The sequence below is a fragment of the Podarcis filfolensis genome (genome assembly GCF_964270895.1).
Source record: "Podarcis filfolensis genome assembly, chromosome: 1".
In the NCBI taxonomy this organism is placed as follows: Eukaryota; Metazoa; Chordata; class Lepidosauria; order Squamata; family Lacertidae; genus Podarcis; species Podarcis filfolensis.
In genome coordinates, this window is record NC_139604.1 from 84,251,435 (window position 1) to 84,272,775 (window position 21,341).

At 42.0% G+C, this 21,341-nt stretch overlaps 1 long non-coding RNA gene across 1 annotated transcript in view; it reads left to right on the forward strand.

Annotated features, from left to right (window-relative positions):
* LOC310757923 overlaps positions 1-21,014 on the forward strand; it is a 46,994-nt gene extending 25,980 nt beyond the window's left edge. The window contains exons 2-3 of the long non-coding RNA XR_014545569.1: positions 17,335-17,440; positions 20,912-21,014. This is a non-coding gene — a long non-coding RNA (uncharacterized lncRNA). The remainder of the gene's footprint in view (positions 1-17,334; positions 17,441-20,911) is intronic.
* Positions 21,015-21,341: the final 327 nt, after the last annotated feature.

The window sequence follows — 21,341 nt, forward strand, 5'->3', positions numbered from 1 at the left end:
GCTTTTATATTGTAATCTTATCTGCTTTGTATTGGCTGTCTGAGTTCTGAGAGAGGTTTTCAAAGGACAGGGAGCTGTGGGGCTGGGTTGGTTGCTGCCATTCAGACACAAATGGGCAAAGGGGTATTTGGGGGCAGAGGTCTGAGGTTACATTAAAGGACAAAGGCTAAGTATCTGGGACTATTCCTCCTCATAATGTTTACAACCCCCTGAAGCTGAATTGGTTAATAAAATCAGAAATCTGCCTGGATGAGTTGGCTGTGTGTGTTATCTCATCCCAGCTTTATCCTCCAGGTTTCAGAGTGAAGACTTAAAGGGAAATGAAGCAGGGTCATGTTGGTCTATTATGAGTCCCTTTCCCTGATCAGGTGCCCTGTCCAGCAGTTTCCAGGTTCTGAGTGGCAGGATTGGGATTCTGTTGATGATCTGCCAACTCTACTGCCTGAGCTTCCTGAGGTGCTTTCTGCTGTGAAAATGGATATCTCCAGAGAAGTGAATCTGGGGGGACTTCTGTCTTCACACTAAGGCCTTCTTAGTGTCAACTGACAGCTTTTGGTCGATCAAAAATGAGGGCATCCTTTTGGATTTTCTATCTCAGGCACTAAAATATCTCGAATGATCTTTACCAAGAACTGGGGCACTTGCAGACTACCTGTTTACTGAACATTATTCCTGATCTGTCTGCACAAAGTCTTCAGGGAAGTTGCCAGCTGTTTAACGAGTATTCGTTCGGAACTGTTAGCCAGGAGGTTATACAACACTGTGTCAAACAACTGTTCCAGTGCAAATTCCCCATCACTTTCCTTACCACAAACACTCCTTTAAAAAATGCTGGTTTGTTGTGCAAGAGCACCAAATCCAATTGCAGAGTTTGAAATTGCAGCAGAATCCCACCCACAAAATAGTGACAGTCTGGCTAGCTCCTTGTGCAAATGGAGAGTACACCACAGAGAGGTGGAAGCCAACACGATGCCCTGCAGATATTGTGGGTTACAATTCCTGTCATCTTCCTTCAGCATGGCCAATAAACAGGAATGATGGGAGTTATAAATTACAGCATCTGGAGGGACCTGCATTGGCCACCATTGCCTCACAGAATGTGCTCCAGAAATGAATTCTGGCCTGGTCTCCTTGTGCTCCATGCAAATGGGAAATGCACCACAGAACTCTCCCCTGTCCATCTTCCTGTCTATAGTCCTACCATAGCTGTCAACGTTTCCCTTTTTAAAAAAAGGGAAATTCCCTTATTCCGAATAGGATTCCTCACAAGAAAAGGGAAAAGTTGACAGCTATGAGTCCTACCCCTTGGCCCCACAGTGCCAACAGTGGCCCCAGGACATCCTGTCAGCAGATATCAATATCCAGAGCACCATTAATTGAAATGTCAAAGGGAACAACAACAGAGCTACATAAAACCCTAAAACTTACCAAACCACCCTGGGGGTGGTTGGGTGGGGGGAGATTTAGTTGGACAGTTTTGGAAACCGTGAAAGGAAGTGAATTAAATGATCCTCTTCTTTCTCCCTTCAGTCCCATCTCATAAGGAAAACTGTTATTTGACTGGAAATTGAATTCACATGAAGGTAATTAGAGAAGCCAGCAAACTTCTGATTACATTTTCTCAGGAAAAATGAATGAACAAATGAATAAATACAAACAAAACAAACATATAGGACATCCTGAGAAAGGAAGGGTTCGTTGTGCAACTGTTATCTGTGGTTTGTGGTGGGGGGTGGAGATAGGCATTGCATTCTGTTCCAGAACAGATTTTGCTCTTGTAATAAGGAAACATAGCCATCAGGATTAGCAGCAATTCATAGCCTTGTCCTCCATGAATTTGTTTAATCCTCTTTTAAAGCCATCCAAGATATTGGCCATCACTGACTCTGGTGGGAGTTAATTCCACAGTTTAATTAACTATGGAATAAGTTAAGTATGAATAAGTACTTTCTTTTGTCTAGTCCTGAATATTCCAATGTTCAGTTTCACTGAGTGTGCTTGAGTTCTAGTTTTATAAGAGAGGGAAGGGAGGGGAAACCCCCCCTACTTTCATTTTTTAAAAAAAGTAATATTTATTAAAATTTTGAAAAATTACAAAAATAAGAAAAAGTAATAAAACAAAAAATACAAAATACTGAAAAATTAAAACAAAAACAAATCAATTTTTCCATATCTTATCTTTCATTTGCTTGTTTCCTTGACCTCCTCACACCTCCCTTTTTTGTATTCCAGTTCAGTTAGTTAATTCAGCAAATCCTTTCCATCTTTGTTTTTATCTTAATCATTTATCTTAATATATTGTAACTTTACATTCTCACCTGTTAACAACCCATTTTTACATACTCCTTTATAACATTACTGCTAAAACCACATAAATTCATTCCGACATCATTCTAACATTCATTAATTTTGCAATATTTCTGTAGATAGTCTTTAAATTTCTTCCAATCTTCTTCCACCGACTCTTCTCCCTGGTCTCGGATTCTGCCAGTCATTTCCGCCAGTTCCATATAGTCCATCACCTTCATCTGCCATTCTTCCAGGGTGGGTAGATCTTGTGTCTTCCAATACTTTGCAATAAGTATTCTTGCTGCTGTTGTAGCATACATAAAGAAAGTTCTATCCTTCTTTGGCACCAATTGGCCGACCATGCCCAGGAGAAAGGCCTCTGGTTTCTTCAGAAAGGTATATTTAAATACCTTTTTCATTTCATTATAGATCATCTCCCAGAAAGCCTTAATCCTTGGACACGTCCACCAAAGGTGAAATAATGTACCTTCAGTTTCTTTACATTCCCAACATTTATTATCGGGCAAGTGATAAATTTTCACAAGCTTGACTGGTGTCATGTACCACTTGTATATCATTTTCATAATATTCTCTCTTATAGGCATTACATGCCATGAACTTCATACCTGTGGTCCATAACTGTTCCCAGTCAGCCATCATAATATTATGTCCAACATCTTGTGCCCATTTAATCATAGCAGATTTCACCGTTTCATCCTGAGTATTCCATTTCAACAGCAAGTTATACATCCTTGACAGAGTCTTAGTTTTGGGATCTAACAGTTCTGTTTCCAATTTTGATTTTTCCACCTGGAAGCCAATTTTCTTGTCCAAATCGTATGCCTCCATTATGCCTCCATGATAATAATGAAGCCAATCTCGCACTTTGTTTTTTAGTTTTTCAAAGCTCTGCAATTTCAATTTATCTCCCTCTTGTTCCAGAATTTCCCAATATTTCGGCCATTTGGCCTCCATATTGAGCTTTTTCTGAGCCTTCGCTTCCATCGGTGACAACCACCTTGGGGTTTTATTTTCAAGTAGGTCCTTATATCTTGTCCAGACATTATACAATGCTGTCAGAGCCGCCCGAGGTCCCAGCTCACCAAGGACCAACGCTGCTTCGTTGTTAAGTACAAAAGTCTTTATTGAAGTTCAGTTTCACTTCCAGAGCCGCAGCGTGCGGCTCTACGTCTCAACTCTCAGACCACTGATGCTCCGTCTGAGTCTCCTCCCCCCAGACACCAGTTTAAGACTCTAGCCTTACTCCACCTCTTCCTCTGTTCTTTCCGCCTCTGGTTCCGCCTGTCCGTTGGGGTCTCGCCCTTTCTAGACTCTTCTGACGCTGAATCCCCTGAGCCTTCCCCCTCCCTCCGGCGGGCTTTAGGAGCTGGTTCCCCATCCGGGTCTCCTGCTGTCCCCCGCGCCTGTACATTTGAACTTGGCGCGCGTGCCCAGCCAGCAACTTTCCTCCTGACCGTTTCACTGCTGCTGTCACTGCTTCCCCCTCTGGGGGGGCTAGCTGCAACCGACCTCCCCTCCGTTGGAGGCGTGGTCAGCCCTGACTCACTTTCTCTCCCCGCTGGAGGAGACGCTGGCCCTGACACATGTGACTCTTCCCCCCCCACTACGCTTTGGTGGGGAAACTGGTCCTGATCCCCCTCTGCTGCTTTGGGGTTCCCCGCTGGCTCCTTGTTTCTGGTGCGTCCCCCCTGGGACCCCCCTTGCCCTGACTGTCGGCGCCCCCTTCTGGAAATCTTCTGATTCGCTGGAGAAGCTCATGGAATCTCTCGGGCCACTGTCATGCTCCCCTACGCTGCCCTCGGATTCTTCCCCTTTGCTCTCCATTTCCTCTCTCCCCTGTGCTCCTGCTCCTGAGCCCCTGACAAATGCTTTCCTGACAATATGGTTTTTAAATGCTTTATGTGCTTTGACCTTATCATACCACAGATATTCATGCCACCCAAATACATTGTTGAAACCTTCTAAATCCAAAATGTCTGTGTTTTCAAGAAGCAGCCATTCTTTCAGCCAGCAAAATGCAGCTGATTCATAGTAAAGTTTAAGGTCTGGCAGGGCAAATCCACCTCTTTCTTTTGCATCAGTTAATATTTTAAATTTTATTCTGGGCTTCTTGCCCTGCCATACAAATCTAGAGATATCTCTCTTCCACTTCTTGAAACAGTCCATTTTACCCAAAATTTGCAGCGTTTGAAACAGAAACAACATTCTTGGCAATACATTCATTTTTATCACAGCAATACGGCCTAGCAATGAAAGCTTCAAATTTGACCATATTTCTAAATCCTTTTTCACTTCCATCCAACATTTTTCATAATTATCTTTGAATAAATTCACATTCTTAGCAGTCATATTAACCCCCAGGTATTTCACTTTCTTAACCAATGTTAATCCTGTCTCCTTCTGAAACCTCTCTCTCTCTCAACCTCTGTTAGATTTTTCTCTAAAACCTTAGTTTTTAGCTTGTTCAACTTAAATCCCGCAGCCTGACCAAATTCTTGAATCAGTTCCAATACTCTTTTAGTACTAGATTCTGGCTCCTGTAATGTCAATACTAGATCATCAGCAAATGCTTTCAATTTGTACTGTTTAGCTCCGACTTGTATACCTTTAACCAATTGGTCCCTTCTAATCATATTTAAGAGAACCTCCAGGACAGATATAAAAAGCAATGGGGAAATTGGGCAACCTTGTCGTGTTCCTTTCTCTATCTTAAATTCCTCTGTCACTACATTATTGACAATTAGTTTAGCCTTTTGTTCTGAATATATTGCACCTATACCATTTCCAAAACCTTGACCAACCCCCATCCCCTGTAGGTTCTTCTTCATAAAACTCCAGGAAATATTGTCAAAAGCTTTCTCTGCGTCCACAAATTTCAAAACTGCTTTGGTATTAATATTCACTTGTAATTTTTCTAAAATGTTAATTATATTTCTCGTATTATTGGACAAGTGTCTGCCCGGGAGAAAGCCTGCTTGATCTAACCCCCCCTACTTTCATGCAATGCATAATTTTATACACCTCTATGAAGCCATCTCTTACATGTCTTTCCTCTAAATCAAAAAGGCCCAAATGTTATAAGCGTCCCTCACAGCTTACATCTGAGTAGCCAAGCATAGGCTTGTCACATTATTGTGGCACAAGCTTTCATAGGCTAAAGCCCATTTCATCTGATGCAGAGGAGTATCATTTGCTATCTCTTTTGATATTTTGCTCAATAGCTCGTTGAGCAACGGGCCTTACCTGCTTCCATTCTAGTCTATTTTTGATGTTTCCAGGGCACCATACTTTTCTCTCTGCACAAACAATATTTTGTTTGTGCAACAATCTGGCTAACTTTAGAAACCAGCCCCCCATTTGCAAAACTAATTTTAAAGGGATTATAGTGAACCACTTGTAAACTATGTCCAATAATAAGAGGACTTAGAACAGGGGCTGTAAGAGGGTCTAAGTGACTGTCCTGGGGACTCAGATCATTTCCTGATGGTTAACAGCTCCTTCCCCCAACAATCAAAATGCAGTGATTGGACCTTTAGGATTCAAGCAAAGATGTGTGAAAAATTGAGAGAGGTTGATGCATACCAGGTGGCCGATTTATATTTCCTACTATTGAATGCTTTTGTTGGCTACACAGGCACAATGCATCTATGTGGCCACTTGAGTTTGCACAGTGCCATATGTATAGTTCAAACCTGTATATTTGCTGATACCCACACCTATGGGAAATCAAATGCTACCAATAAATAGCTGAATTCTCTGTATTTCCCCAAAACTACAAGGAGTCTGGTGCTATCACCAGTTCACTGTAGCTTCAATGACTGTAACTAACTGCACAGCAAAACGCAGCTTCTGGAAATCCTCTAGAAGCAGCAGAGCAGAAAACATCCTGTTATTAATATCATCTGGATAGCTGTGCTTGGAAAAGGGATCTCCGTGGCACAGATTGAAAATGTTCAGAAGTGAGTGAGGCAGAGAGGTACAATGAAAATTAAACACAAAGAATTCCAAGGGATATTTCACATTTTATGGCCACCTCATAGAGGCCTTGGGGTGTCACTCTGCTTGGTGGCTCATAATGAGCTAATTCATGTGCTACATGGACTGAGAACACAAATTGCTCCCCAACCTACAGTGAACAGATTGAACCACACACCCCAGAAATGAAAGGTGGACATCCTTCAACTGAGTTCATTGAAGTTGGTTGAGGGCACTTTTGGAAGATATACTAGGTGTGGAAGCTTCAATCTCTGTGCCTTGAAGGCCACAGAAAAAGTATGAAGCAGGAAAATAATCTTACACAACACCTACGTTCCATCTTTTCTGTTTTTGCTCCCAGGATACGTTTTTTTTTATTTTAAAGCAGGGTGAGATTTTCATATTCTTCCTCTCATTGGTCCCAAAGTGTGGCCATGGACTTTTTTAACCATTTGAATCTGAGACATGAGATCCTAGTAAAATCAGAATTTGATGTAAGTTGCAGGGGTTTTGTACATCTTGCTTCAGGAAATGGGATGCAAAAGGTCATGCCAGAAATGGGACAAGCTACAGTTTTGAGAATTATGAGTGTAGGAAAGAACACAGGTAAGAGCAGCAGTCAACTACTCCATCTAAAAAACTTCTTTCACGTCAAAATAGCAGGCTCAACCCAGCCTCCCTGTAACATTCTTTTCCCCCTATGGGTATGGAGATAGTTGCTTTGCTTATTTTAATAAGAGAGCATTCAAACATGACATTCCCCCCAAGTGAAATGGGACAGTACAGGGAAATGAGGTGCCCTCACCATTGCCTCAGGCGGCAAATATCATGGGAGTAGGAAGTGGTGGAAATCCAGCCTTGTGCTCCCTAAGCTCGTCTCTTATCCTCAGATATGGCAGAAGCAGTCACAGTTAAAGCAAGATTCAGCCGTCAGCCTGGTTGGCTTCTGTGGTTTGATTTGGCTGGGGTGCAGAGGGTGCCATTTTGTCCTCAGGCAGCAAAACACCTTCTTCCAGCCCTATCAAGGGAGGCATTATCAACAGATTCTGCTGCATGTATAAACTGACCCTGATCCTATGATTCAACTTTTGTGCAGTAAGAGCCAAATCTCTGACTAGCATACACTTCTAATGGCTGCCGGCCAAACCCATACATGTCGCCATCTTCTTTCCTGGTTCAAACGAAACTAATAAAAAGTAGCTGATAAAATAAGCAGGGCCGGATTTTAGTACATTGCACGTCATCAGTATTTTCACTGGCAGCTCATTACTAAAGGTGCGGAAAGCACAGAAAGTAGAAAGTGATAAATAACCCATATCAAAAAGTTGCTTGCTTGTGGATTGTGGGTTGCATGATTTGTGCCTGGAGAGCAGCAGTGTAAATGGCACTTGTTTGAGCCTGTTTTAGTACCATTTTAACAGTATTTCCAGTACTTTCTAGTGATGTATTGGCTAGTCTTTGTAGGATTTGGACAGTACTCCCAGGGGTATTTTTGAATAGGTCCTTTCCTTTCCTTGATCCCCAAGGCCTCAGCAAGAAAGGCTCCCTTTGCCCCTACTCATGGACTATGTGCTGAGCACTGGAACGCTGTGTCCATTTCTTTCAGCTTTAGATCTAGCAGTCAAATTGTTTGGATTCATAGGCAAATGTATGGTGCTGTTGCTGTTTTCTTTTACTTAGCTCAATAACACTTGTGCCCCTCCATATGAAATATTGCCTCCTCTAGAGTAGCTGGACTTTGCACAGCAGAAACAATTTGGAGGAGAAATCTGATGTTCAGAGTAAGATGTTCTTAGCTCCAATTCTATTAGTTGAAAAGTTGGTGTCTTTGGATGCAATTCTCTGTGCACTTACGTGGGGGTAATCTTAAGTGAACACACTGGGGCATGCTTCTGAGTGTTATTATCAGTAGTAGCACTGTACTACTACTATTATTTCCCAAAGGAGCCCACGAAGGCAAGCACATTATTTTTTTTTTTAAATACATTTTAAAAGCAGTTAAAGAAATTCTCTTAAACAGTGATTTCAAAGTTGCCAGAAACAGTATCTTTTAGTCATCAAATGACCAGGTAAACAGGAATGTTTTTAAATCCTCCTGAAAGTCACTAATGCGGGAGAGAGATGCATCTCACCAGGTGGAGGATTCCAGAAATGGGAAACCACCACTGAAAAGGCCCTGTCATGGGTCAATGCCAACCAGGCAGCCCCCTCCCCACACTGTGTTGTTAATATCTTGACTCACGACTCAAAGTTGTAGCTGCTTTAACTACTTTTAACTACTGACTTTTTATGTTTCTGCATTACTGTGATAACTTTTGAACAACTGTGATAACTAGGATATAATATATATATATTTAATTATTGCCACCAATAAATAGGGTTGTGGAGGTTTCCAGAAAGATGTGTGTGTGTCTGAAAGAGAGAGAGAAAGAAAGAGAGCACTAGCAGGGGCAGAACAGTAATGCATATAGGTCATTTATTTAAGCCCTGGGGCCAGTCTAGCACAAGTGCAGCTGAGTACCAATGATATGGCATGTGCGTTTGCCAAACATACAGAAGTCACGTGGAAGGAAGTTTGACTCATGGAAACCAAACTCAAATCTCATCCAGAGAGTTCCAAACAGAGCTTGTTGCATATTTGGCAACACACACAATGCAAATCTTTCCCATGTTGTGGTATCAATTTGAGCCACATAAAATACAAACTGGTTTTCCTGAATGAACCACTGAGCCTCCCCAAAGGGGGACTTGTATGATGCTGTATTTTTCTGCCCTTATAATTTATCAGGTATTATCTGTTAAGCCTCACGTGATATATGTTCCCTTTTTTTAATTGATTTTAATTCGTTTTGCTACATCAAACATTAAAACATACAAAAAAACCATACATAACACATACATACAAAAAAAAGTACATAAAAAAAGAAATAATAATAATAATAAAAAAGAAAAAACATCTCCTAACATAAGACACCAACAAATTAACTTCCATTAACTAAATAACTAAATAACACACAACATTAATTGACTTCCCTTCATCTCGGTTTCAGAATATATTATATGATTTTATATATAATAATTATATATAATATATATAATAATTATATTATATATGTGATGTGATGTGATGTGATGTGTGTGTGTGTGTATGTATGTATGTATGTGTGTGTGGGAGGGTACACGTATACACACACATGCATCAAAGGTCAACATCAATGTGGTTTCTGAGTAATTTTGCCCCATTAAAATGTTACCAAAGGCAGATGTTCCAGCAGGGCCCACAGGATTTATAGAGTCACTCTCCAAAGAACATATTAGCAAATATGACTGTTCTCCTGCTGAACTGTTTGCACTCTGCTTTTTCAAAAGCCTCAGTGCCCACCCCAGATTAAAGCAGCATGTTGAGCCTCCAATGAAGATGCCTTTCAACGATGCAAAACCACTAATGAGAAAACATAGACAAAAGGACAGCCAGCTTCCTAAGGCCCCATTCCTCAATTCTGAAATACCACCCTGAGTCTTTGGTCGCATTGACCTGATAGACTGGGTGTTTTCCATAGCCCCGATATCTCCTACATTTATAGCAGAGAGACAACAGGAAGAAAGAGAGAGGAACTGGAGAGCAAATTGCTCATTTTTTTGGTGTCAAGCTAGGGAGACCTCATCTTCCAAATGTTCCAGTAATTAGCCTCACTTTCTTGGCTGGTGTTAATTTGTTCCAAGTATTTGGGCTTTAGATCTAACCATGGGAACCTTGCTTCCCTGCAAAAGCCTTGCCAACTGTTACTAGACGTTGTACCACACACATGCAGGCCAAAAAAAGCACAGCTAATGACAGTGTTTGCTTTACAATGTGAAATGTATTTGTTATGAGTTCAGTGTCTCCTAATGAAGGAGGGGGAGGAGAAAGTGAAGGAAACTTGTGCATGTGTATGATGTGTTTGACCCTGCACAGCAGGGCTATTACTAAATCCAATTCACAAAATCAAACCTACCTAAAACGAACCAACTTCTTTGATATTTGATTCCAAATACTCTTGATCCCTCAGCTGTGGACATGCCTCAATTCCTCTGTTTTCAAAACATGTCTAAATAGGAAGGATGATCAAGATTTTGCCTGCTGTGACTGTTGGGTCAGACTCTCCTCCAAGGTTGAAGCCAGGGATTCACAGTGGGAGAGAGAATTGCTCTCATGGCCAGCCTCAGAAGAACCTTGCCAACTCAACGAAGGCTCTTATTTAAGCTCTTATTTAAGGCTCAGCCTGAAGATGACTGCTGCTGTAGCAACCTCTAACTCTGGTCTCATGAAGTCTCCAGCCTGAGCCCTGCATGGAGCTGTCCAGGGTAGTCTTGCCTCTGCTGAGGTCAGTGCTCACAGCAGATCAATGTCCTTCATAGTATTTTGTTGTTGTTGTTGATTTTTAAAAAAAAATCTTTGAGGACTACTTGCTGCTGTTAACATTCATTTCATGAAAACAATTTACTCACTAGAGTGTTGCTAATGATAAGAGTCTCCAGTCACAAGGTTTATGTTAGATTCACAAACATCAGAGCCAGTTAGGCCCTGAACCAAGAACATTCAGACTGGCACATTGACAATACACTTGAGAATGTAAAGAGGATGAAAAGTAGTGGTATTATCCAATCAAGGCTTCTGCAGGACTCAACTCCCAGACAGCCCACTTTCATATTGACCGTAACTGGCTAGAAAATGAAATACTTCAAGTCATGTCTGAATCTCTGGTAGGGCAACAGTTAGTCTTGGTCATGATACTGTTTTCGTGCACCCATCTTCTTCCCTTTTTTATTGATTACATGAAGAAATGAATAATACATAAAACTCGTATTTTGCTTTTGAATGTATGATGTGCTTCACACACATTTTCTTGTAATTCTTACAACATCAACTGCAGATAGGAAGCTGATGCTAAGACAGGTTGTGGGTTGCCCAAGGCCATTTAGCGAACTCACAACAGAACCAGTATTTGAACCAGGACTTCCAATTCACAACTCAGAATGCTATTACAAACTATTTATCAAATATTGTTACTGCATGACAAATGCTGGTTACTATTATATTTCTGGAATGATGGGTGAAATCCACCCATTTCATCTGGAAATGAACTGGGATTGTCTCTGAGTTTATTTGGAAATGCTAATTTTTTTTCTGAGAACTCTCCAAAGCTGGGAACTATCTAGGCTGGGAATCCCCTCCACCATCTCCAGCTTCTTCCTTTTCCAGTTTCCTTCCCATTTCCTACACCTTTCATCTGCTGCTAGGGAGGAGGCAGGAAAGAGGTACAATGACAACAGAGAGGATTAACAAAAGGGCTTTCTTTAAATGCCCGACACTTTACAAGCTACTGAGTATGCTTGGCCATACCATCGCTGATGGGAACTCTGAAAACTGTAGTTCTGTACTCCTCCTCCTCAATGTCAGCAGAATATCACAAAAGCTGTAAGAATTGCCCTGCTGGATCAGACCAGAGTCTTGTGTAATCCAGCATTTTGACCAACAGTGGTGAGCCAGTAAATGAAAATGAAGTTCCCTTTGGCATTCAGAGGTTCATTGTTTTAATTCATGGAGAATCCTTTGAGGGATCATGGTTAAGAGCTGTTCATGGGTATCCTCCCCCTTCAATTGTCTAAAAAGCAATCACATGGTGCAGAGATGGTGAGTTTTATAGCCAAGGATGTTCTGTTAAAGCAAGCTTTCCCCCTCTCAGCCCTTAAGGTATTATATATTTCTATTCCATCTATTTCAGATCCGTACATAACAGTAGAGATTAAATATGGCAGTGACACAGAGACTGTGTATTTTGTCTTATGGGAAATAGTAGCTTGCAATGTCTTTTACCCAAGACTATTTGACAGGGTTCTAATGTTGCTGCTTCTAGCCTTTCAACTTGGTTTAGTATGAACTTGACAGCGAATCTGAGCCATAGGTGTTGCTGTCCTTCACCTTGTTTCCAGCTTATTTTATAAGCAGGATGCACACCAGTCTTATTTAATCTCACCGGCGGAGAACGGATTTTCTGAAAATGTCTATTTATGGTGTTTTTTCATATTTTCTGTAGCCTTGTAATGGCATTTAAAGCTAAGTGTGGTTATGGTCCCGGCACGGTGCCCCACCACAGAAACCACCTCTTGCAACTTTGCTCTTGGTCTGAAAGGGTTTAGTTGTAAGCCGGCAGCATTCAGGCGAAATTATCTTGCGGTGTCTTGGAAGCAAAAGGAGAGATGAGGCAGACCATGGAAAAGTGGATTGAGGGTGACCTTTCTATGTAAGGCTCCATCACAGGAAAATATTTGACTGTTACCTGGCCACAGAATTATAATTACCTGCCCTCTGAAATACATAAACAGCAGATGACATGGCCCAAAGAGATGATGAGCAGTCAGGATAGAGGGATTTTGCATATTCCTTAAACATAAAAGAGATCTCATCTTAGCAACAGAAGATTGCTCTTGACAAGCAGCTTTTGGACAGCCTTTCTTCTCGCATTCAAATGAAAAGAATCTCTGCCCCCACCACATGGCCAAGAAGTACAGGAAACAGTTCTCTGTTCTATTTAGGCCCAAGGATTTTCTATTTTGTTTTCAAAATTTAGTATGTGCCAGGCGCTGAGAACAAGATGGCATTTTACACAGGCACAACGAAGGACAGCACTTCTGTGATAAATGGGACATGCAGCAAAATACTGTAGTGTGAACCAAATGCTCCTGTTCAGGGTGCATGCCAGCCAGCCAGCCAGCCAGACCCTTTCCAGGACACTCCATTCTGTTCTTTCTCTTCAACCGTTTTCTGTTCCCTGCCCCAGCAAATAATAAGTACTCTGTGGCTGAGTTCTTTTTGGCCTGGTTTTTTTTTGAGGGGGGTGTCCTTCCTTAACTCCCCTTAAAACAAAACATGTTTGCAAGTGGTGGGAGGCTGAAACCTTCCTCTTTTGCATGGATAGTGCTGTTTTGGCAAAATAAGTAGTATATTAAATGTGGGAAAGGGCCATAGCGCAGTGAGAGAGCATTTGCTTTGCATGCAGAAGGCCCCAGATTTAATCCCTAGCCTCTCCAGGTTGGGCTGGAAGAGTACTTTCTTTGCAATCCTGCAAAGTCATTGACAGTCAGGGTAGACACTAGTGAGCTAGATGCACCAATGCTCGGTATAAGGCAGCTTCCTGTGTTCCTATGATTCCACCGCTCTCTGGTTTTTCAAAATTAATTTCACAATTTGGACATTGACATGTTTGGGTTGATGGGCAGCAACCTCCCCTTTCTTCCAACTAGAAGTCATAGAGAGCCAAAGGTCCATCTTCAAATGTATAGATCTAATATTGGTCACTGTGTTGTTATTTTTTTAAAATATAAATAAATAAATAAATAAATTGCATGGATTCCTGGGAGATCTCATTTCCCCCTCTGATGAGCTCCTGTTGCAAGTTGCATGAACAGATCTCACATACAGTGCGGACATGATGTACCGCCTTCCCTTTGGCGCCAACATCCAGCAGAAGAAAAGGCAGGAAAAGATCAAACATGGAAAGAACAGAAGACAGCCGAGTTGCTGCTGCTGTCTGTGCCTAGGAGAGACAAATGAGCATGAGGGAAGGAACGAGGTAGAGGATAATTACTTTCATCCCAGTTTTATTTTTATTCCCACAAATCCCAACCGCTTTTGAAGCCAATTTTCCTTTAATAAAATACACTATTAATGACTCGGAGTGGAAGCCCTTTGTTCAAAACAATACCCAATTCTCCAGATGGAATTGTTTTGCATTCTGGGCAATATACATATATGTATATTTATGAGCATGGCCCCCATTACTCTATTTTGTAAATCAAGTGAGTTATTTAAAAATATGTTGAACATGCTTTCTTCCTTTGAAATTAATTCTTCCTTGGTTCTCTCCCCCCCCCCAGCCTCCCCTCTCTTTTAAAGAGAAACTGATGCCAAAGAGAAACAAGAGTGATGGCTTTCCCCATTGTTTCTGGAAGCCATTCATTTGGTATTTCTGTTCATCAGCACTTCGTAGTGAAAGACTATAAAGAGCTACTTGATGCCTCCTGCCACTTAGCACAGATATATACGCACATTTGAAACACTTGGCAAAAGGTTCGCTTTGGTTTAACAGCTTGTGAGAAACGTTGGCTACACATCTCATCCTGTGAACAGATAGACTGTAGAACTCACTGAGGGGAGGCAGAGTCAAGCTACCTGCAGGAGAGCTCACGTCCACAGCACTGCAATTTCCCCCAACACTCCTAGGTTACAGCCCTGCTGTGTCCGGAGAGCAGGGTGTATAGCAGCTCCCAGAAGGGGCGCCATCTTTTCCTCAGGATTGTGGGTGCCCTTACGCAATGTGGACGTGTGACACCACACACACCTGCACATAGTGTATGTGAGGTCACATGCACAATGTGCAGGTGTGTTCATGTGACGTTGCATGTCCGTGTTGCGGCGGATGGCAGCAGTGACTCCTCTTCCTTCTCCTCTCTGCAGCCAGTGAGGCACCCTTTTCCATGGGGAAGGGCTCAGAGAGACTGCCTCCATGTCTGAGTCCCTCACCGAGCCCCTCACTCGCTGGCTGGTTGCGGTTGGCGGAGCTGAACTACTTCTCTCTCAGAGGCAGCACAGCTGCCGCTTGCTGGCTTTTTTCATTGACTTTGTGGGTGCTTGGCTCCCACAATTATATTATTGTGCATGCCCAAACACCCATGGCCCCCTGGAGTTGGCTCCTATGGCTCCCAGAGAGGTCCATTATTATCAAATCATATCCTGCTCTCTTAAGCTGCTCCTGTTGTGACAAATGTACTGCAATGTGTTAGGCTGTGGGTTCTTAACCTTTCTAACTCCAAGGCACAGTTGGGAAAGCTGAAAATTATTTGGGCCCAACAGCCACAAAAGGGTAGTGCAACCTAAAAACTTCCTTTGCATTCCCCATTTGTTGTATATCTTCTTCTTCTTCTTCTTCTTCTTCTTCTTCTTCTTCTTCTTCTTCTTCTTCTTCTTCTCTCTCTCTCTCTAATTTCCTTCAGCACCTTCTCCAGAGGAGGGAAGATTCTCTTTCCTTGCTTTCTCCTCCACAGTACAGTGGTACCTTGGGTTAAGGGCTTAATTCGTTCTGGAGGTCCGTTCTTAACCTGAAACTGTTCTTAACCTGAGGTACCACTTTAGCTAATGGGGCCTCCTGCTGCTTCCACGCGATTTCTGTTCACATCATGAAGTAAAGTTCTTAACCTGAGGTACTATTTCTGGGTTAGCAGAGTCTGTAACCTGAAGCGTCTGTAACCTGAAGCATCTGTAACCCGAGGTACCACTGTAAACTCTTGTCTCTCATTTTCAGCATGTAGGGGCTGCTGGCCTGCTACTGGTCCAACGAAAAGGCTATGTCATAGCTGAGTGAGGTTAGTGAGGAGGCCCTGAGGGAGATATGGCACTAAGGCCTCACTGAAATTGGACAAAGGCCCCAGCCCACCGTTGGAGCAGCACTGTGCTAGGCTGTTCATGTCAAGTGAAATTTCTCCCATCCTTTACCTAGGTCCTAGGAGCACCCAAAAGGTCATTCTTTCTCAACCCCTTACCTGTCCTGTTGTGGTTCTAGTCCTGAAGAAGGACAAGCTTTCCAAGGGAGAGACATAAGGGAAAGTCCCTGCATGCCTTGAATTGCGCACCCCCTTTTTTTGAATAACAAATACCGTTAGATACGAAGGATGGCCATGTGTCAGGCTTCACATTCCGCCATTTGAAGGTGTCCTCCTTTTGAAGGGCTGCCTGGTCCAGTTGCAGTTTAATGATAAAGAACCATAAGAAGGGAGAGCAGCGGTTTTGAAGCTGCCCATCAACAGTCAGCATATGGACAACAGATTGAGGAGGCACACTGGTGACCTGGTCACAGCGTTCCCCAGTGTAGTAAGACATACTATATTTCTATTTAAATTCCAGCAATTATTTCTCTGTGTGCATCTATACATACAAATGAGCACGCACACATTTTGTTGGTGGCATTTCCACTTCTGATGATGATATATAAGTAACCACCCCATCTGCAAGGGTGCATTTGAAACTGTTTAAGAAGCAGAAGCCCAAAGGCCATTAAAAATATATATATATTCTGGTCCGCATCTTTTGAAAACAAAGGACCATCTATGAATAATGGGAAGGTGATGGGTAACATTAAAAACAGCTATTATTGTAGCAGTTATGATAAGGCAATTATAATTAGAAAATGGAAATCCTGGACATTAGTTTTTCAGCAATAATGCTGAAAACTCACAGTACAATATGGTTATTTTTAGGGAAGAGGAAGGAAGGAGAGAAGCAATGAAGACACAAGAGACAGTAGTTCTCTTGCAGAAAATGCTCCAGTTGAGAAGAAAATGAGAAAAATAATTCCTTTCCCTGTTAAAATAAAGTTATCCGCTCAATTCATAATAGCTCAGGTCAACATGCTAGGTTTCCTCTCATGATGAAATATTTGTACTTGGAACACAGTATTATAGCCCAGGAGAAAGTAATGCAACCAGTTACAGCAAAACAAAACATATGAACAATAAACAGAGCATGCCTTGATGTGAGCAAAAATGCATACAGGGTTAGAAGGAGGGCATGACTCTAGGTAGAATACTGTTAACACTACTGGAACCTGGCATGGATCCCACTTTGTGAAACTTCATGCCATGTTTGGTGATGATATCTTGAGAGGCATTCAAAACTATGGAGAAAAAAATGGATAAGCCACTTCCCAAAATATATAGTAGATAGAGAGACTGAGTCTAGATGGGGGCCTATAGCTTAACACTCTAAAGTCCATTGCTCCAATATCAGATCTGCTAAGTGAGCAGCTTGTACCCAAGCTTGGTTCTGTTCTCCCTCTGTCTCCGCGCCCAGTGACTATGTCTACACACCCACCCCATGATAATACAATTCCCAGTCCAAAGAGGGGGGAATAAAGACACACCCCTTTCTCCAAATTGGGTTTGGAGTTTGTTTTATGTTAAGAGTAAGACTTCAGCCCTTCAGCGGAGGTGCTTCCAGTCTCTTATTATTTTCAGGTGGGATCTAATCACATATCAGGAAATTCAGATTGCACAATTAAAGCTGAGCAGTGCTCTGGCATAATGAACCCACTCCTCCTCAGAATAGGACTTTCTGCGTAAGGTAAGTGATGGTCAAATGCACTGGAAAGTGTGGGATAACAGTGGCTCAACTCAACATCATATAACCTCACTGCAAACAAATCAGAATGAATGCTCAATAAACTGCTCAATTTGTTTAACTTCCCCACAAACTCGGCGCAAATGAATCAGGATGAATGTTCAATAAGCAGGATGTCTTCCAAATAAACTTGGTTAGGTTTACTGGGATATAAGAATCGAAACTTTGAGACATTGGGATTTAAGAATCGCAACCATTAGTCACTTCAACAGCTCACCTAAGAAGAACAAGTAACTGACAAACATAAAACCTAGGACAAACTAATGGAATTGCATTCCACCCACAATGAAGGTCTCATGGGTTTGAGTCTGTCAGGAAGGAAATCTAGTATCTGCTCTATGAGCACTGAAATGCTATCTTCTTTTATACACTTTTAAGAATGGAAATGCTTTTCTGGAGATCTGAACAACCTTCGCAAACCTAAGGAGGGGGTGGGGGAAGCAACACCCTAAATGAGAAATATTTCAGCTTCATCCCATTGAAATTAAGAGTTTTCCTTTGAGGCTGCCTGAAGGACCCAGCCTTAGCTTCACTAGATGTGCCCTCAGAGAGGTTATCTTGGAATCAAAAATCCTCTGTTGCGTGACTATCCATTGTTTATAGATTCGTCTAACTGACTTCATATGTATCTGGTCTGGGGAAACTGATGTTATTAAAACACAACACTGAGACATTGAGCTCTGATAGCAGTTCAACGTGAACAAATAAAGCAAGAGTTTTCCCTAAAGTAAAGCCAAGCAAGGATCCCGGCCTTCGCATGAACTGCTGGGATGAAAGGAGGATGTGATACCATCATCTGAACATTGACCTTTGCAATGTTGTTTCTTTTTCCAACCCGGAGCCCATTCCTGTGTGTGTGTGTGTGTGTGTGTGTGTGCTTGCTTCTCTTTCTCTCTCCCCCTTTCATCCCCTCTGGCCAACTTTCACAAATACACAGAGCAGGTAGACTACAAGCAGTAAAGCTTTTCTGAAATGTTTTGGCTCGATTTGTTGCCCTTATGTCCCAATAAGAGAGGAATGTGGATTGTTACCTGACCTCTGTCCAAAACAAAAATCAATTGTGTTTTCTGGAAACATACCTCCTCCCAATTTCCCCCCTAATAAACTGCATTAAAGATCACTTGCAAGCCAGAGGTGGAAATTGTAACTGAAAGCTAACGTATCACCAGTAGCTTATGTATAAGGATTTTCTGTCTGTTTTGCACAAAATCAAGTTGAAAGTGCAATCCTCAACACGTCTGCTCGGAAGTGAGTCAACAGAACTTTCTCCCAAGTAAGTGTGCTTAGGATTGCAGCCTAAAGAATTTGATCCTCTTAAATAAGTGTAAAATTTCTACAAGTTACGAATTCTAGTATGTTGTGCAATCCCACACATGCACCTCTGGGGTTTCCCTAGAGACATTAAAGCACTCATTTTTATTTTAAATTTTAATCACCCCTTCAATGAATTCAATCCCAGGTGGAGTACAAGAACAATAATATAATGCACTTAAAACAAAAAATTCCTATGGGCCCTTTTGTCTTGGGGATGGTGAGAGAGGGAACCTGCTTGCCGCACTGATTCCAATCACCAGGTGGTACCTTGGTCAACCTTTGCCAACCTGCTGTCCCTCTGAATGTCTTTGACTACAACTCCCATCAGCCCTGGCTAGCCCAGCGTGACTGTTGCTCCATTTTACCTTTTTACATGGCTTTTTAATGTACTGTGGCATTTTATGTATTCTGAGGTGGCTGTTATTGTAGAGTTGGAAAGACTCCAAGGGTCATCTAGATTCTAGGCCAACCCCTGCAGGAATCACAACCAAAGGATCCATGATAGATGACCATCCAGCATCTGCTTAAAAACCTCCAATGAAGAAGTGTCCACCACCTTCCAAGGAAGTCTGTTCCAATCTCAAATAGCTCTTAGCATCAAAAAGTTCTTCTTAATGTTTAGTCAGAATCTTCTTTCTTGATGAGCTGTGTGTAGCAGCTTTGTGGAATGATCATAGAGTTCTGGTCCTTCCCAGTTTCTAGTCTTGTAGCAGGAAGAACCTAACAAAGGACAGACTTCCTCCGGGTTGGAGGTCAATCTAGATTCTCCTTTGGATGATGGTAGTATGTGCCTCTTTCAGTGATTACCTTGCGTTTTACTTGTGACATGAACCAATATTTCCCAGAGATCCTGTGGGTTAAAGGTAGTCTGCCAGGGTGACTCAGATCAGGCTAGACAGATATTTGCACCAAACTGTATTAATTCCAGAGCTTTCCAATGCCTACAAATATTAGATACCTGCTCTAGGCGATCCCATCTGGGCAGAACAGTGGGTGGTAAACGAAAACCAGAAATTTTAACATTAAAATAGTATAGCAAGCACTTTTCTATAAACCAGGCATCCCTTCTCTCTTTTTCAATTGCTTTTGTCAGTCAAACCATTTTTCTTTCTTTCCCCCTTAATATTTGTGCTCTTGGCCCATTAGCCTAGTTACTTTGGCACTCTTGTCAAAGATACTTGCCAAGGTAACCAAGTCAAATCCACGAATCAATGCACCCTTCCGAATAGAAGTGTCAAGCTGCAGAAAGGAAGAAAGAAAAACTGAGAAGGATATTTACTGAATATTGACTTAAAATATACTTTTGAAAACAGTATTTAATTAAAGCAAACAAACCCTAAGAAGAACGCAGGCCTTGAGGCAGCGGCTATTTTCTGATAGACACACACATGGACACAGATGCTAGACTACTCAACTAGGATCTCTCTGTGGCGTCATTCTACTAAGAGGGAATGCCGCTGAAACAGTGCCTGCAATTTTCCAAACATTACCGCTGTGTAACATCCATTCATTTACTTGGGTTTCTGCAGCAGGCCTTCTGATGTTTGACTGGAATGAATAAAGGCTGTACAGCAACATGCTTAGGATGAGGGTATTCGCCATCCACCAGGGTGCCTGAATGCTGTACAGAACTATTCAGGATTTATAACAGTCTGAGCTCCTCATAAAGAATGGACATTAGGAAGAACATTTAGCCATAGGATTTTCATAATCAGGATTCAGTATTGTATTGTGAAAACTTAGTGCATGTGCACACATAAAAGAAAGTACTTTTACACCCAGTGCTCAGTAAAGCTATGGAATCCACTGTCACCAGTGGAAGTGATGTTTGCCGTTTTGCCTAGCTAACGCATTTTCCTAATGCAATTTCCCCATATACAATGCATTCTTGTATGTTATGTTCACAAATATATGCATTTATGCACACTTTACCCTGGCACTGTATATGCATTTTTGCTCACATTACTTGGCTGCAGAAATGCACTGAAAGATTAGGAGATGTGTGGGTTCCAAAGGCTGACTGTGCTTCAGTCTGCATATTGCAAATTAGATAGCTTCATTTTACATGCAAACTTAATCAAATCTCTCCCCCATCCCTAGGTCTGACAAGGCCACCACTGACTACATACGTTTCTCCAGAGTCCCCGCTCCCCCCATCTTTGCTACCTCATTCAGGTTCTTAGATTGAGTTGCTGGGAACTGAACCTGGGATCTCAGGCATGCAAAGAATGAGATCAACTGCTAAACTACAGCCCGTTCTACAGTGAAGCCTCAGCTAATTCTGCCTTGGGCTAGCATTGCCTTTGCTAACCTTCCTTTCCCATCCTATCTGTCTCTCATCTTCTACATGTGTAAATAAACAGATTTTCACAAAGGACTTCAGGACTGTCTTTTCTACAGGAGGCTGACCGAAACCTCCCACAACTCACAAAGGAACAAGGGCGGGGGGAAAGAACAATAGTGACTGAGGAAATAAAATCTAAAAATTGTTACAAGGAAGACAGAAGTGTTTACTCTGCTCAGTATTATT